A 20,657-nucleotide genomic window follows, 5' to 3' on the forward strand; every position below is an offset into this window, starting at 1 on the left:
ACTTTGTCTTGTGGCAGTCATCTGCACTGAAAAACGTTAAAAGTAACACCAAAACGCGTTGTTGGTTCTACACAAAGCCTTCACCACTAGAAACAAATCTTTCCGAGAAACTTAGTTGTTGTGGTGGAAGCTCATAAATCGACGGGAGAGTCCATCCTACACACACACACACACACACACACACACACACACACACACACACACACAGAATTAATGTATATATATATATATATATATATATATATATATATATATATATATAATGTAAAACAATCAGGCAGGTGGCAGATGCAGTTGATATATTACAATCTGTCAGATTATATTTCATCATACCTGGAAATGTGTATTCAGCAATAAAATTTAAAGTCATGAACACGAACACATAAACATGTTTATACATATATTCGTACACACGTATATATATATATATATATATATATATATATATATATATACTAGTTGTATCTATTATATAATAAAACGGCTATATACAACTAGTATATATATATTTATATATATAGGAAGAAATTCTGATACATATGCAAGTATACAAATATATTTGTTTAGTTACACAAACACACACACACACACACATATATATATATACAGAGGGAGAGAGAGAAATATATATATATATATATATATATATATATATAAATATATATATATATATAACTATCGATATATCGACGCGTTTAAATAATATTAATATATGTGTATCCACACATTTCTGAATATATTTGAATATATGCATATCAGATAACGTTCAATATTTAAATAGAATGCCGTATCCGTATTGTCTTCATATAAGTATTTTCTTTGATAGCAATAATTATGCAACGAGATACACACGCACATTCACACACATACACACACACTTTCTCTCTTTCTCTTTCTCTCTCTCTCTCTCTCTCTTTCTCTCTCTATCTATCTATCTCTCTCTCTCATACACACACCAAAACATATTAGTAACCTTGCAATATCACAGGGAAGACAACCAAGCAAAAATCACCCCTAAGCAAAATTTATACCAAAGCATTAAAACTAAAGCTAGCCTCCCAGGACACTATATATACAAATAAAGGCTAATTAAGGCATATTTTATTGGTTGAAAATATAGTTTCTTTTTTACCAATTGTCATAAAATTGTAACCATAAAATAGTATAATCTTCAAAAAGCCTGCAAATTTTTATGTATTTCGTCCCATAGAACCAGTCTTCAATTTGGCTACACACACACACACACACACACACACACACACACACACACACACACACACACACACACACATAGATATATATACCGCTTTTTAACAGTAAAAATTATATATATATATGTATTTAATTTCAATTGCTAAAAAGTGGTATATATATACACACACACATATATGCACACACACACACACACACACACACACACACACACACACATATATATATATATATATATATATATATATATATATATATATATATATATATATATATTCTGTATAAACAAAACCAAGGCTTCAAAAACGGAATTGGTAGCAACAAAAAGTGTATTTCATTGTAAGTTACAATTGTTTCAATACCGGTTGGACAATTTCAAGCATTATGGCGTTTGGAAATCTTCACATAACCAGCCTTTCTTCAGACTTCTTGAATAAAAAACACTTAACAATAGAACATTATTTAAAGAAATTTCCCTGAAAGTAAATGAAGCATGAGAAAACATTTATCTATTTATCTAAAACGCATCCTTTGTGAAAAGCTTATTCAAATATTAATATATCACCCAATTTTCGTATCTTTATTTAAAAACCTGTCATAAGAAATTTTCACAAAACTCGTAGCCATTTAATATCTTTAAATAATACTATTCATTGAATTCGTAAATTAGATTTCTATATTTCTTTATTTCACATTATTAGTTTTTTTGTTTTTAAAAAATTAAAAAAAATTGTTTTTTTTTTTCATATTTATAATATAGCCAGAAGAACCTATCTATAACGTTACGGTTATTTTTAGTTTCGTATTCGCCCAATGGTGGCTTTTATGTTTACAAAATATCGACTATCATATTACTTGGATTTAAGACCAGTTTTAGGTTAATATTTTATTAAATAGGGAAATAAAGAATGACATTACCTTATATATATATATATATATATATATATATATATATATAAATATATACATATATATAAATATATATATGGTAAATTACAAAAATATCTATGGCAATTAAGCTACACATATTATACCGCGTTTCTTTATAATTTACTACCTTGCTCTACCTATGTATTGAGCACTGTTGAAGTAAATACTGAAAATATATGCATAACATTTTATTTTCGTATGTAATTTTTGTGATTAAATTTATACACACATATATATGCATGTATATATATATATATATATATACTATATATATTATACACACATATATATGCATGTATATATATATAAGTTTAGTGGTTAAATTTAAATTCTGAAAATCAAAATATATACACATTTAATTTCCTCTGATGATATGAGCCATTATTGAAAATCATTGATTAAGAAAATTAATATAACTCCTTCTTTTGTCAAACAATAAATTCTTAACTCGAAAATATATGTGTCTATATTTTGATTCTCAGAATTTAAATTTAACCACTAAACTTATACATTACTCTATTCTTAAATATTGAGCTTTTCCTTTTTGGCTAGGATTACGCTGAAAGTATTACCTTTATTAATATCTATCAGGATTTTTCATCGGATTTTAATTTGTGCCTTATCTCGCTTATATATATATATATATATATATATATATATATATATATATATATATATATATATATATAACACTTCTTCCAAATACTAACAACCATTTCTGTAAGGTCTGACGAGGCCTTTGGATCGTAAACATAGTCCAATATCCGAAACATATGTAACCAAACAGATAAAAACGTAATAATAAAATAATTAAAAAAAATAAAACATATATATATATATATATATATATATATATATATATATATATATATATATATATATATATAATGACTCAAAGGCTACGAAATATTCGGTGGCATATACCTTGAACGGAGAATCCAAAGACGAGTAGAAACGATATCCAAACTAAAACTTTACTCCTCTAAGTCCAGTTCCACAAGCAAAGCTTGAAAATTTAGTCTATCATAATCCGAAAGTGATTAATAACTCTGAAAGAACGCAAATTCGTCACATAAAACTCATAGTACACACCATACAACTGATTATATATACTAGTTGGGTTACCCGGTATTGTCCGGGGTAAAAATGTAGGATAATGTATATATAAGAAATTCTCATGCGGGGTTTTAACCTACAGAACACGTCATGCAAAAAAAAAAAAAAAAAAAAAGCACGTACATTGTCAAATCTCATAAAATTCTTTGGAGTTAATGAAAACAAATTAAGAAATTTATGTGCGGAGTTTGAACTAACAGATTCGTCATGCAAAAAAAAAAAAAAAAAAAAAAAAAAAAAGCACGTACATTGTCAAATCTCATAAAATTCTTTGGAGTTAATGAAAACAAATTAAGAAATTTATGTGCGGAGTTTGAACTAACAGATTCGTCATGCAAAAAAAAACAAACAAAAAAAAACTCGCTATCATCTTACTCACAATAGATATTTAATGACCCGTTATTCTATCATTGTTGCTAAGCGACGAAATGGGCAAATTGCTTTACCGATGTTAGATTAAAAAAAGATTGTTTCGATTATCAATAATCGAATATTTTGGCAAAACAAAACTTAACTAAGATCACTCCCAGATTTATACACAAAAGTTCTGTAAATTTTAAAGAAAATCTGTTCAGCCGTTTTGGAGTCTATAAGGAACGAACTGGCACATAGAGAAAAAAGTTGCATTCATATAATTGTAGATTGATAGATAGATAAATATATATAAATAAACGTATATACTTGAATAACATCTGAATATACACATACACTTAAAGATATATATATATAACTATATATATAGATATAATCGTGTATATATATATATATATATATATATATATATATATATATATATATATATATATATATACACCGAAGTGTTGTAATATGGTGAAACAAGCTATGTAGTTATGACTACAATTTTAATATATAAACAACTATATGTTTGTCCCTATGTCTGTCTCCATATTTTTAAACTCGATCTCCCTCGAAACTAAAAGTCGCAGAGCGGAGTAATGGTCCACAAACGATTAGATTTTTACGGGCTGTTCTCGTATGGGTATTTAGCTTGATAAAATTGTTTAAATGGGTAAAAAATGAATAAAACCTTAAGACATTGTACAAAAAAAATTTTTTGTACATTCATCTTAGTTTATTTTTAATTTTTAAAGTTTTATCAGTTTATATGGATGTCAGGAATAATCCTGGTGAATCCTAGCGTGGATGAAACGCGGAATATTCTGTGTAGCTTAATTGTAATATATATTTTATAACTTACTACCTAGCTCTACCTACGTATTGAGCACTGTTGAAGTAAATACTTAAAGTTTACGCATAAATTTATACTTTCGTATGTGATTAAATGAAGTAGTCATATGTATTGGGGGTACAAAATTTACTAATGGATGAAAAAAGATTAATTGACCTCTTTCATTTTTTTTTAAACTCATCATGTTAGTTGTTCTTTTTTTCAACCATTATATATATATATATATATATATATATATATATATATATATATATATATATATATATATATATATATATATATATAGTCTGAGACTTAGAGCCCGAGAAAGAGGGAGAGAGAAAGAGAAAGAGGACAGGATAGAATTTGTAAAATTTACGATTCTAATAAGGATAAAACATTTTAAGTTCTATTAGTCAATATATATATATATATATATATATATATATATGCATATATTAATTTATATATATATATGTTTGTGTGTGTATTTTGTGTAATGGGGAGAGTATTGTCTGTGGCGTGTATATCTCATAACGTCCATCCTTGATACGAGTGTGTGCATGATATGTATATGTGTTATATGTTTGTATCTGTATTTATCCCTGTATGTAATCGTGATACGTCTAATGTCTATGCATGCCCTTGCTCATCATGTTTTATCGCCTTAGTTCTTACGCGTGTGCTTTAAAGGAATCCGCATGCACAAAATAACAAGTCGGGAGCTTCTTTTAAATAAGTTTTTTTAATATGCTTCCTGAATCTTACTGGCCACTGTTAACTCCTTTTGCGTTTTTTTCTCCGGCGCAAATTTGTGCGAGTCTTTATGCGTATCCACCGTTAAATATCGGAAATCAGACTGACTTGCATTCGGCAGAAAACACATCTTTCTCTTTTTCTTTCATGTTCTCTTTCTTTCTCTTTCTCCATATTTCTTTCTGTCACACGTACCCGATTGACCTATTCCAGGTGCTTTCGTCAATCCCGACACAAAAACTTTGAACTCTACTTGCACTCACGAATGTTCACAGCAAAATAATAATTTTTAACATGCCGGCGGATAGATTACATAACATATATAGCCATCTATGTACATTACTGTTTCGCTGTATCACACCTCATCAGTGCTACTAGACAAGCAACTACTTCAAGCCAGATTTGAAACTCGACGACTACATGAAAGTCGGCGCTCCTTACCGTTATGCTATTCGGCTGTGATGAAGTAACAATGTCCAAACATTATCCAAACACTTAAGCCCCATTTTTTTAAACAAAGAGCATCGCTTAATATGGTTTTCTAATACACACACACACACATTATATATATATATATATACATATATATATATATATATATAATGTGTGTGCGTACAAACGGTCGGGTTTCAATCCTGGCTTGAGGTAGTTGCCTGTCTAGCCGCACTGATGAGCTGTGAAACAGCGAAACAGTACTGTATGTGGATGACTATATATATATATATATATATATATATATATATATATATATATACATATATATAATTGAATTGCATACCCCGAAAAAATAAAAAGATGGAATTTGCATGGATGAGGATATTACGGCACAGATTTATATGCCCTTTCGTGAAGGGGTTGACAATTTCATTATTAAGTAATAACGAAGATGTTTAATGACAAATGTTGACATTGATATAATGAAAACATAAAAAACTAAAGCGATAAGGAATACGCAAAACGATTCTCATAAATCATAATTTTTATACTTTAATATATAAGTATACGCAGGGATTCATTCATTTTTTATCACTTGCTTATACGAAGGATGTTGTAAAATTAACTGGACTGAAAATGTTGGCTTTGGGATGATCGGGATGACTAAAAAGTCAATTAAAACCAAACAAATAGCTAGATTTATCTTGGTCATAGAACTCGAGGTAATGGTCAATCTGTGAATTTCCATCCTTGGTATGTGCATATTTTTCATTTGTTAAACTGAATATGCGCTAAAATATAATTTTTATATTTATGAAAATTACGTATTAATTATTAGATAGACAATTATCTATCAATTATTACATTTAACCTAATATAGTAGCGAAACACACACACAGAGGCACACACACACACACACACACACACACATATATATAAATATATATATATATATATATATATATATAATATAATATAAAACTGAACGCCTGTGTGTGTGTGTGTGTGTCTGGTCACGAATAGGCTCCTATGTGGTTGACTATTATAGAAAACAGATCCCATATAATGATAGAAGATGTATTGAGGCACAGGAATGGGTATGTTTGATCTGGCATAATGATGATTCATTAAAATTGTGGGGTCTGCGAACGCGCGTGGTCCACAAAGTATGGAAATAAAAAAATTAAAAATTTTAAAAAATACGTTTACAAGTGTTTTTGATATAGATGTATATAATAATACTTTGATAAGTATGTTTTAACTTAAATAGAGATGGTATAATAAAATTGTTGAGTCTGCGTTCGCGCCTGGCATCCATAGAATGGAAATAGGCAAACACTTTAATAAAGACTTTTCATATCTATCTGCGTAAGTATACTTTCATAATTATATTTCAATTTGAAGAAATATGGTATAATAAAATTATGGGGTATTCATTCGCGCCTGACCTCCATAGAATGGGAATATGTCACAAAGTTTAACAAGTTTTTTTTTTAATATAGATCCATAGAATATTGTGATAAGCGTTTCAGTGTGAACAGGTATGGTATAATAAATTATGGGGTTTATCTATTTTATTTTTACTTTCATCATATTTTGCTTTGGTCTTGATACCCCCAAATTCGAAGCTATCTCTTTACAACTCTTCCTTTTCATAACCTATCATACTATCATAAATTAAAGTCCATTTTCTGTAGGCTGTTTTTGAACCCAGTCAACGACAATAATGCTAGTATATATATATATATATATATATATATATATATATATATATATATATATATACTATCAGTTAGAATTGAGACCAAAACATACAACTCTCCATCCTCATACGCATATATATGTGTGTGTGTGTGTGTGTGTGTATGTGTGTGTGTGCGCGCCCGCCCGTGTGTCTGTTGTGTGTGTGTGTATATATATATACATATATATATATTTAGATATATAAAGGAATGTGGCAAACTAGCCTAATGATTATCGTTCTTGACTCACGGTCTTTAGGTTTAGTTTTGATCTCAGCTCGAGTATTTTTACTTACAAGAAGTGAACTGTTTAGAAAAAACATAATACTGCACATGTCTAAATTTATTTTTGGTTCTTACTATATTAGGTATATCATAACAATTAGTAGAGGATTGGCTCTAATAAGAAATGTGAAATCTGCACAACTAAAATAGCATATTCATGCGTATTTTACATTCGGCCCAGACGGGCGGTCTGATAGTTAATATATTTTTTCTTATATTAAAGTTTCGTATTAAATGTGTTTAAAAGTATAATATAATATTTAATAAACTAAAATAGGGAAAGAAATTCTCAAATGGTGTCGTCGGCGATTTATGTTCAAATAGAACTAATTTTCTCTGAACTATATCTAGATCGTTAAGCATCTTGACCGCATCACGTCGAAGTTAGGGTTAAAAAGTTAGGAAGCGAACAGATATGTGGATGAGAACAGGTTGATGACGAAAGTTAAAAGCTCTCTGAGACGCGGTTAAAGAGCTAGAATGGGAAATTGACACTTGCTATGATTATGTAAACTAGAAAAATAAAGCGGACGGTACATATATAGTCATATAGTCATATAGACTGCAGCCTGGAAAATCTTAAGAGGGCTTACGCGTCAAAAGTGGCACTTACACCTCACAATTTCTGAAGTTCGTAAAACAAGCTTTTTCATTAGACATGATCACAGTTTACATAATTTGAAATACACAAGCTTGTAGTTAATTTTGTTGTGTAGCAGGGGTTCATCTTTAACGATGACGTGGGAGTTCATATTGGGACACATATATAACGGGACTCATGTGATACTGACATAACGATAGTGATGATGAGAGAGAGAAGGCATTTATATATATACAGTTCTTTTAACACATATTAAAGGAGAGGGGATACATAAATTGGAAGGGTTTACAATGTTCATTGTAATATGATAAACAGAATTACCCTTCGTTCGTGATGAATAACACAAGACAACAGTTACAAACACAATGATGACTTCTTTATTCATCTGATCGACCGGTCGATGTACGTTAGGACTTCAAATTTGGATTTTCATGGTTATCTTCTACTCTACAGTTCTAAGTGGACTGTCCTCTGACTACGTCAACTCTTGGCTAATCAACTCTCTGACTGACTTCTCAACTCAACTCTCTGACTAAAATCCGAACCCATAATATGGAGAAATGTCCTTTGTCTATGACGTCAGAAGTGCGTTTTTCAAACGGAACTAATTTTACGTGGCTTTACATATGTTTGTCCAGCACACTTTTGGTGAACAAAAGAATCATCAATATATAACTCTAACCTATTTTTATCAATATAATTTAATTTGCCTTGTTCATTCTTTTACTGACATATTTAATATTCAGATTTCTAAAGAATTGGCAATCACCTCTTTTTTTCCTATTTAAACAATATTTAACAATTCTAATAGAAATTAACAATGGAATAAATTTCTAACATTCCATTTCTTAACGTTTCCTACAGTGTTAGATTCTAGGCTTATCCTAATCTCATTTTCCCTTATCTAATATTCTTCTTATCTACATGGGAAGGGGGCAATCCTTCCCTGTAACAATATTTCTTTGCGCTGTTTTTTTATTTTTGTGTCACAAATTTAACTAATCAACGCTTATATTAAAATAGCATTATTATTGTTAATTATCGTATTTCAAATTGAATTTTATGATTTAAAATAAAATTGAATATAATTTGACTAACTTAAGTTTATAGATCGGCCATATTCTATTAGATTATTATAATTCAAGATTGGTGTGGAAACGAGCGAGGGTTAATTAGATTGTTTCTATATTTCTAGACTTAAACGTTAAGTATGAGGTATTATAGAAATCACGGAGTTTTGACTTATTAATTGTTAAAATGAATCGATGGAAAAAAATGTAGGCGTAGAAAACTATTACAATAATAATGACGATAGTAATAATGAAATCTTTTATGTTAAATGAGAAAGTATATGATTAACAACGATTATACATGATATCCAATTCATGAGATAAGAAATTTTACTATAACGTAATTATTAGTGTGTTAAGGATGGTGTTCTACGTTGAGTTGTTTAAAAAGATAAATGCATATCTAAAGAGCTTTTGGGGTCCAACCGGGTACAGTTAATATTATCGTAATGAATTCGAACTAAATCAAACGTTAGATTATGTGTGAGATAGAAGAAATAAAATTGATCAATAGTAATTTCATATTAAATGAAAACAAAAAGAGATACATGGTGAGTCACGGGAAACGGATGTTTTTTTAGAACGCTCCTTGCTCTCCTTGAGTAAGGGATAGGGAGTGAAGAAGGTAGTCTTTAAACATGGTTAAGACGCCGTTTAGTTTGTTGCTATTTGTTTATCTTTTAGATTTTCCGTGAGTCACCCTGCATATGTGAATATTATTATACATAATTATATGAAGATGAATCTTATACAAATTAGACATAAGTGATTCCAAATTGATTGGATTAACATCCCTTCATGTGTATGCATCGTGAAATAAGTTCATTTTTTGAATTAATATGATTTTCACCTTGAGGGGGTGTAATTATCTTAAATGTCCTTGAGATGCAAAGATGACAGAATTTAAAGCCCACGCTGTACGAATTTGACTTTTTCAGTATAACCCATTTTATTGAGAACGGTGCATATTTAGGTTTTAGTTTTCTGACTAAGGTAGTAGGTATTATTATTATTATTATTATTATTATTATTATTATTATTATTATTATTATTATTGATGCTGTTATTATTATTATTATTATTGGGTTTTTCATTATTAAAAGAATGTATATGGTTAGAAATTCTTACTTTAATTAATGTAGATATTGCGCCAATATAAGTGCGGGATTTGAAATTCGCCTGAGCCCTACAGCTATTGTAAGAAGCTCTATTGAGGTTACGAGCGGGGTGTCTACTTGTGTTACATTAATTTTGATTTATGTTCTCTAGTTCTATTGTCTAAACTTACATAATGGTCGTAAAGATATCCTGGAGGTCACCATTATTAAGGTTATCATATGTCTTATTTTGGAATAAAACTGGGTAAAAACTAAATCGAGTAAGACAGAATCATGATAAAATCAATATCCGTGATTTTAATCAAATTTACTGTCTCCGATTATCTCTCATACACACAAACACACACACACACACACACACACACACACACACACACACATACACACATATATATATATATATATATATATATATATATATACCCACAATTATGTATGCATATATATATATATATATATATATATATATATATATACATATATATATATTTATATAAAATGGGTTAATAAATTCCAACGAAAGAAAGATGTATATTTAAATAAGGGAGTAGTCACCAACAATGTGTATTTTTTAACATTATTTTATTATTCCGTGTCTTGGTTTTTCATTGAGAATTATGTTTGGATCATTGTAATAATGTTTTTAAGTCATTGAAATCGTTTACGTACGTTTCAGACGGTCTGATGCGTCCTCGTCAGAAATTATTTTCAAATGTGTAAAAATGGCGATTTTCGTTAGTTTGAAGTTTTTCCAAGGGGTGGAGGCTTGTAAGTGTTTATTATACATTGGTATGCTGAATTTTTATTGCTTTTTTTATTGCTTTTTTATTTGGTTTGTCCAGGGAGATTTTGACCTGGCTGTAGTCAGTCAGTCGCTATTTCTTTCTGCTAATGTGTTTTTCTTTTCCTTTAGGGTGGGGTAGGGTGTGTGTGTGTGTGTGTGTGTGTGTGTTTATGTGTGTGTGTGTGTTTATGTGTGTGTGTTTGCTTTTATTGGTTTGGGAATGTGTATATGGTTTTATAGTATTTTGGGGTTATTTGCTTTCTTAGGAAGGCGGCTGTGGCCCGAGGTCGTTACTAATGTGTATGTGTGGGGAGGGGGAACTGGCTCTTCTGAAGTAAGGGTAGGGGTGCTTTCATTCTATTTTGATATTTATTTTTTGGATTCTTGGATTTTAGTATCGTGATTTTTTCGTTTTAGTCTTATATTATGTTTGTTTAGAAAGAGGGGTGTATTTAAAATAGGGGATTTTTTAATGTTTCTATTTATTTGTCTCCCCATGTGGGTATGGCCAGACCCAGGATCGTTTCCTAGTGTGGGGAAGATTTTGTTCCCCAGAGGGGGGGCATTGGGGGGTGTAGTATGGAAGGGGGATTATAGAAGGGCAGATAGTCGTTTCAGTCATGAGGGGGTTTTCCTCCCCTGACTGAGGAGGAAGCGAGGTGTTGGAACAGATATTATACTACGGTTCTAGGTGTCTCCTAGTGTTGTTGGTTTCGAGGTTAAGTAGGGTTGGTATTGTTCAGTGTGTTGTATTAGAGATAGGGGTGTTATGTCTGTGTGTGGTTGTATGCGCGCACGTGTGTGTGTTTTAATGTGTCGGTTCTGATTTATGTGTGGGTGTGTGTATCTGTATGTGTATGGGTGTGCATGCGAGTGTACCTTGCATTTCATGTTTTTGTGTGATGGTATTAGGTTCTGTTCAGTTCAGGAGTGAATTTGGTGATGGAGTTTTTTTCCTGTGTAAGTAAATAAAAATAATTGTCTGTTTGGAAGATTGGCATTATTTTGAAGCTGTTTCCACTGCATGTGTGTACGTGTTTTGAAACATAGAGGTGTCTGTTATCTGCAATTTTGATGTTGCTCTTATGTAAGGCCACTCTATTGCTGAAATTTTTGGTGGCGCCTATGTAGGATTTGTTGCATGTTGTGCATCTTAATGCATATACTACATTTCTGGAGGTGCAATTTAGATCCTTTTTTATTTTGAATGTTTGTGCTGGGTTTTTGAATGTGTATGTGTTACCTTCTATTATTATGTCACATACTCCACATCGCGGGTTGTTGCATTTTGTAACTCCTTTTGTAGTATGTGGGACGAGTTTTGAGGAAGTTAGGATGTGTTTTAAGTTTCTGGATTGACGTTTGCTTTTTATTATTTTTGTTGTTTTAAGTATGTTGTTTAGTTTGTCGTTCTGATTGAGGAGGATAAGGTTTTTTGTTATCTGTGTGAATAGTTCTGGGTTGTTTGTGTTGTGTGTAGAGACGTATGCTAGAATTTGTTCTTTGTTGTGTTCTTTTGGGGTTCTTAGTTGGTCTATTGGAATTTTTTCAGCCAGTTCAATACCTTTCTGTATTAGTGGTAGTGGGTATCCTCTTTTCCGCAGTGTTATTTGTAGTTCGTTCAGTCTAATTGAACGGAGGTGTCTGTCTGTTACTATGGTGCAGACTCTACGTGCTAGGGAGTAGGGGATTGATTTTAGACAGTTTTTAGGATGGTGGCTTTTGAAGTGGAGGTATTGCTGAGTGTCTGTGGGTTTGTGGTAGATGTCTGTGATTATGTTGTTGTTTTTTATTGTTACTAGGATGTCTAGGAAAGGTAGTTCTGTGGGGCGTTGTTCTATAATACATATACATATATATATATATATATATATATATATATATATATATATATATATACACACATAAAAATAAGAAGAACAGAGTTGTAAAGTAGAAATTTACAGGAAGTTTTAATATTGTGCAAGAATACTCCAAAGCGGGTAGCTGTATATATATATATATATATATATATATATATATATATATATATATATATATATATATATATATGTATGTGTGTGTGTGTTTATGTGTGTAAACACTTATTCACTGTTTTGTCTAAAAAACAAAATGGGTAATTCCTAGGCATATTCCACAATAATTTCCGAGTAACAACATGGCTTTCCACGATTATATATATATATATATATATATATATATATATATGCACCCGCACATTAGAGAGAGAGAGAGAGAGAGAGCGAGAGAGTGAGAGAGTGAGTGAGATAGAGAGGGAGATGTTATTAGGTAAGTAGCTATGTGCCCATCGAATGTTTGTATTTGTATCGACGATGGTTTCTGAAAAGCGCTTTGCATGCTAAATCTCCCTTTGTAATTGCTCGATTATTAATAAGGTATGTTATTGCAAATTGTTTCTTTTAATGAGGAAAGTTTATTACTTATGTTTAATTATCTGCTTTTTCTATCAACGTGAAGCAACCAAAAATGCATATTGCCGACGTGTTTGGTGTCCAAAGATAAGCGTTGACATTTACCTTATCTAAATCCATGACATTATAAGAACATAATTTCTGAACAACACACACACAATCACACGCACGCACACACACACACACACACACACACACACATATATATATATATATATATATATATATATATATATATATTTCTGAACAACACACACACACACATATATATATACACTAAACAGAGTGAGGGAGAAACACATACCCGTACATTCACACATATATGCAGTAGCGTGGTACCAAACATTACTCTGGAATAAAAATAGTACTTATGCTGTATTGCGCACACATTAACATATGTTGCGTTGTCATCTAACTAAAAACATTTTTATGTATTCTTTTTTATTGCATAGGAGTCACAGCTTATCTAGGTCTGAAAGCCACTAGAAGATAATGGTTAATTAGTGCATAGTAGTAAATGGGAAAATATCGTAGCAATCGTTAATATTGGAAATTTAGTAAATTGGATTACTTAAGTGGACAGCTCATCAAAAATTTGTTTACTTTGTACTTGAAGCCAACCAAATTGTAGTCAGCTGGAAAGCAGGCAAACAGAAAAGAGTTTAACAGGCGTACAGTTCTACGGACGAATTAATTAACGGAGCGTATATATATATATATATATATATATGGACTACAACTTGGATGTCTTCAAGTCCAACGTTAACAAATTCCTAATGAACCGTCCCCTTAAGTAAACACTTCATCAAATCTCCATACTAACGTAATGTACTTGCAATAACCCTTATCCCTGAGTGGCTTCCGGGCCTTGATAAGTGGTGATCACTGTGTAATATATATATATATATATATATATATATATATATATATATATATATATATATATATAGTTTGTGGTATATAAAGGACTGCTGTCCGCGTGTTCTAAATGTATATCTTAAAGGCCCGTAGATTAGTGTTGTTGGTGCGTGCTTGTGTATCAGACATATAATGTACCTATTTACTATGCCTCCCCACGGGACAGAGTTAGACACCAGGGTCGTTTTTTAACGTGGAGAAAAGGTACAAAAATTAAAATTGTCTCAGTCGTGAAGGATTTCTCCTCCACTGACAAAGAACAAGAAATGGAAGTGCAGCATCTTAAGAACAGATACTACACTTTGATCTTGACCAAAAGGCCAAGGAGGTATTTATTTGCTCCCTCACCGAGCAAATTAGGCACAAGGCCGTTTTTTAATGTGAGGAGTTAAGGGGAAATGGGGACCAACTCCCCGGGGAGTAAGGGAGCTGGATAGTGACAATTGGTATGAAGGGTTGCCCCTACATTGGCCAAGGTCTTATATGTGGGGTCGCCCCCACATATGGTCTTTGCTTGCAGTATCTGCCGGGACAGATGCTACACTTTGATCTTGGCCAAAAGGCCAAGGAGTAATAATGTATAATGTAGTTAATATACCTGTTTCTGCTGACTGCTTATGTGAGATTCTTCAACCATCTTGGGGAGTCGGACCTGCTTTAAGGAACATGCTTCACAAGATATAGTTCAAGACGTTATAAGATTTTATATATTTTATTCACCCCAAGTATTCGTCATAGCAGAAGAGGAGTGATTAGCGAACTCTCAGCTTGTAAGTTCTTCTATATTTCCATTGTGACACCATCACTTTCCTTATGGAGAGCCCGTTTTAGCCCATTCTGCGTCTCGAAATCAACTGAAACTATGCTTGCTCAAACCAGAACATTTGACACGTGACACACCACATCCAGTCCCCGTCCGCCGCTTATTTCCGGTGCACACCTACCTCATCACAGTTTGATATGTTATCAAAACATGGGGATTCAAATCTTTGTCTACTCATCGCTAGATAGATAGATAGATAGATAGATAATTATATATATATATAGTTATAAATAGATAGACAGAAAGATAGATGGATGGATAGCTAGATAGATAGCTAGATAGATAGATAACAGACAATTAAATGCTTCTACCGGCTAATATCCAACACGTATACATTAGAGGATAAATGCAAAGAGGTCAGTGGGGACCCAGACACGGTAGCGCTTATATTAAAAGTGATGTCATGTTTGTGAGTACAAGATGTATAATTTAGCGAGGAATACGCTGATGCAACTAAAATACAATATTATGAGGTTTGAAAATAAAGAACGTGACTCTTGATTAATATATAAAGAACCACATGATTGAATATTTACTTAAAGCAAAACAATGAAATATATGAATGTGAACTTAGTGAATAAATATATGAAATACAAGCGTTTAAGAAACCCCTGTAAATAAAGGAAACAATGACAAATTCGTTTTGTATTTTACGAACCTTCCATTGTAAACTAGGTTTAAAGTTGCTTCAAAAACTCTCTTGCGGAAGAATAAATGTAAGGATCCACCAGGAAAGAAATGGAACTATTCATATTGGACAAAGATAATAGAAGCAATATATAAAACAATTGAAATATTCTATGAAAGTTCCTTTCCATTTTTTTCGAGTCTTCTATTGTAAGGAAGACATTGCAGTGATAGGAAAATTCTCACACGGAAGAACAATTAATGTTGCCTATTTCGATTTACGTAAGTGTTCATCAACATAGAAATGGGGCTAACCGTAGTTAACAATGTTAACGCAGGTAATATATAAATATGTTCCAATATTCCGTACATTGAAACTTTATTTGAAAAGTATATTTTATCACAAATTTCCAAAACCTAAGTGATCTGATTGAATAAAAAATGCTATCGTTAGTTGTCTCGGAAGATTTTACTGAAGAAATATTGTTTCTGTCTTTTATAAATAAGAATAGCCTGGGCGGCCGGTGTTGCTTGGGTGTTTAGAGATGTGTGTTGAGCAAAAAAAAAAAGAAAAATAGTGGTAGTAGGCAGGCAGGCAGGCTCGAACCCATACGGCGAAAGAGGTAAAAAACTTGAGAAAAAACGCGACGTCGTTGCTGTGTCGTCCATCGCCAAGCCAGAAGAGACGAATAATTAAATTACAGCGACACCGCTTTATAGAAAAGTGTCAAATTGATGGTGAAGGCATTAATGTTTTTTACCAATTTTTCGATGTGTATCGTCATAGGGGTCGAGCTTCAAAACGGTATTAATCTTGTGAAAATCCGTCGCGTCTGTCGAAAGTTTTAGACATACATACATACATACATACATACATACATACATACATACATTTAAATGGGCAGGTGAAACTTTTATAAGATGGAATTTTACTGATTATCTCTGAACAGTGCCTCTTGTTTTTAATAAAAAAAATACAAAGTGGATCTATAATTTTAGAAAGCAAGTATGACGCAGGATATTTTTAAATAAACACTTTTTTTCATAATCAAATTTTCCGTCAGATAACAACTTCATAAGGTGTGGAAACAGTCTGTGTTTTCTTTCCCTATTTTTATCCTTCCTTGTGGCATGTAGTCAGTAGAAAAGTAAAGTCCGTATATTGTTTTAACAATAACATTTTCAAAGGTTTTCATCGGTATAAAATCATGCGGCTTCCTAAAGTGAATTTTTCCTTTATGCAAGTGAACTTTGAATAAAATCAGTAGTTTTACAAAGATTGGTTGATAATAAAATTCCAATTCGAAGTTAAGTAAAAACATAATAATAAAAGCAACTATCACCATTAAGTACTAGTAAAACATTTATTTGATATAAGTGTGTTTCCCCTTTGGTGTTGGAAGTTTTCAATTTAAAATAGCGAAGCGACTACACACTAAGCATAAGGTAGATTATATATTTCCATTATATTGAAATCAAACAAAGCATCTGCAACATCGACTAATCTATCTATACTCCTATAAATTCGTTTTTCTTTTGTGTGCATTGATATTCATATAAAAAAAACTCTTTTCTATTAGTATTTATTTGCTTTCCCACCAAAGCAAAATGTGACACGAGGTCGTTTTTAAAGTGGGTTTAAACCAGCTCCCCGGAAAAACGGGAAACGGCCCACTCTGGTTTGGTCCAAAAATAGTAATTGTCCCAGTATAGAGTGGTTCCCTGCATTAACTGGGACAACTTACCTTAAGTGCAGCATCTGCAGAACAGATACTACACTTTCATCTCCATCCGCCAGAAGGCCAAAAACAACAGAAAAAAGAAAAGCCTCTTTTCTATTTATTTAAAAAGAAAATACAATTTCTTATGTATGGGTTGTGAAATTGCATTTACTAGCAAAAGATCTAGCTAATTTGCATATTCTTTTAAACATTCATTTTAATTAATTCCCTATTAGTTTTTTCGGTTTTCTTATGAAATGATAATCTTTAGTTTACTATTACGTGTAATTACATTCATGCATTTATTCTACATGATTTATACTTGCATAATATTTGTGTGAAAATTTTACGGTAATTTTCCGTATATGTTTATGTATACGTATATATTTTTGTTTAATCTATCGATCTATCTCTCTCTCTCTCTCTCTCTCTCTCTCTCTATATATATATATATATATATATATATATATATGTATATATATATCATATCTATAAAAGTAAACGTGGCTGTGTATCTGTCTATCTGTCTATCTGTGTGTGTACATTTCCATACGCAAATTCTCTGTCAATTTTAAGTCTACAAACTCGAAATTTGATATACAGGAGCACTGAGATTTATGAAAAACTTTGGGTCCGTTTTAGGCCAGAAATTTAGCTGTTAACCTTAAGTGCAACGATTTGACCTTTGAGAACTCTACCAAACTCCTCCGACAATCTTGGGTCTAAACACTAGAAATTGTAGATATAGGTTCCTTGGACATGGATCTAACTTAATAATTTGACTTGAGCCCAAAACAATAAATTTTAAGGGGTCATAATAGGAGTCAAAGTTAAAAAAATTGACCGCTTTTTTTAATTTTTGCTAAACATACACCTCCAAATATCCAGGCAACGCCGGGCACTCATGTTAGTATATCTATAAAAGTGAACGTGTCTGTGTATCTGTGTGTCTGTGTGTGTACATTACCCTACACAATAACTCTCTCAATTTTAAGTCTATAAACTCGAAATTTATTATACAAATATTTGATATTAAGAGGTAATAATAGGGGGCAAAGTTAAAAGAAATTTGATCTCTGCGGTCTCTACCAAATTACTCAGAGAATTTCCGGTCTAAACATTTGAAATTTGACATAAAGGGTATTCAGAGATAGGGCAAGCTTTTTAATCGGTTTGGGTCGAAAATTTTTAGTTACCAATATATAAATATATGCATGTATGTATGTTTGCATGTCTACCTAAAACTTTCGACAGAGGCGACGGATTTTACCAAGATAATTATCGTTTGAAAGCCCGACCTTTCAGACGACAAATATCAAAACAGTGGCTGAACACATTAATATCTTCACATTCAACTGGGAACTTTCTACAGGGTGAGGGTCGATTTTTTCGCCGATATTTTTTAAAGTCATCCTCTCCTTTAGATTGTCTAGGCTTAATTATAAAAAAATGTCACTTCCGGTTTGGTGGTGGTCGTAACAGCATAGACGTCAGGTTTTTCCCTGTTCTTTTCCTCCTTCGCGATACGGGTTCGAGCCTGCCTTCCTACTATCACTTTTTCTTTTTTTTGCTCAACAGACACATCAAAACTCCCGGGCAACGCCAGGGTGAAATGCTAGTATATCTATAAAAGTGAACGTGTCTGTGTGTGTATCTGTCTGTGTGTCTGTGTGCATTTCCCTACGCAATAACTCTCTCAAATTTTAGGCTACAGACTCGAAATTTGATATACAGGGTACTGAGATTTGGGAAAATCGATGTGATCGGTTATCGCCCAGGAATTTAGCTTTTAAGGGGTCAAAGTTCAACGATTTGACCTTTGAGAACTCTACCAAACTCCTCCGACAATTTTTGGTCTAAAAGCTTGAAATTTTAGGTATAGGTTCTTTGGACATGGAACTAACTTAATAACTTCATTAGACCCCAAAACAATAAATGTTAAGGGGTAATAATGGGGGTAAAATTAAAAGAAAATTACCGTTTTTTTTTTATCAGCATACACCTCTAAACACCCGGGAGACGCCGGGCACTTATGCTAGTATATCTATAAAAATGAAAGTGTCTGTCTGTTTGTGTACATTTCACTACACAATAACTCTGTCAATTTTCAGTCTACAGACTCGAAATTTGATATACAGGTACTGAAATGTTGAAAACTCTTTCTAATCATTTTTCGGCCAGGAATAAGGCTGGTAGGAAGTCAAAGTTCATTAAATATTAATACTGAAGTCCCTGAGGGGTCCATCCTTGGCCTAACGATGTTCCTGATCTACATCAGTGGTCTCCCAAAACACATTCTTATATTGTTCATATACATTTATGCTGACGACACTACAATCTATGGTATCACATCAAAGACCGTAAACGACCAAGTTCTCTCTGATTCTCTCTCCTCTGATCATGAGTATGTGGTGCAATCATGAAAGGGGTGGCTGGTTAATTTTAATGCAACAGGGGTTAAGCTTGTATCTTTGCATCATCAACGCTCTGTTCCCCGTCTGAAATCAACTGAAATGAATGGCTCTCGTCTAGGGGAGGCCTCATGTTTTGATAAACCTCTGTAGTCCTTTTTTGAAATGGAACACGCACATCAAATATGTTGTCACGGTCGCTGCGAAAATGGTGGGGTCATTCGACCGCCCAAGTAGATATCCTACTGCTGACGCGACTCTCTACCTGTATAAGGGGCAAGTACGTCCAAGGATAAAGTACCATTGCCACATCTGGGCACGGGCCGCTTGATTATCTTATCCGGCCTTAACAGAGTTCAAAATAGACTTCGTAGCCTAGTAGGAGATGCCTTTTTCTCTTTCCTGCAACCTCCAATACGTCACGAGCCTGTCTCTGCTCTACCATTATTTTCATGGATACTGCTCGACCGAGCTTCAATTTGTGGTA

At 32.3% G+C, this 20,657-nt stretch overlaps 1 pseudogene; it reads right to left on the reverse strand.

Annotated features, from left to right (window-relative positions):
* Positions 1–14,787: 14,787 nt before the first annotated feature.
* LOC145265377 (U2 spliceosomal RNA) lies at positions 14,788–14,920 on the reverse strand (annotated as a pseudogene).
* Between the last annotated feature and the right edge of the window lie 5,737 nt (positions 14,921–20,657).

This window comes from Euprymna scolopes, chromosome 3 (genome assembly GCF_053919585.1).
Source record: "Euprymna scolopes isolate OS-2025 chromosome 3, ASM5391958v1, whole genome shotgun sequence".
NCBI classification, from domain to species: domain Eukaryota; kingdom Metazoa; phylum Mollusca; class Cephalopoda; order Sepiida; family Sepiolidae; genus Euprymna; species Euprymna scolopes.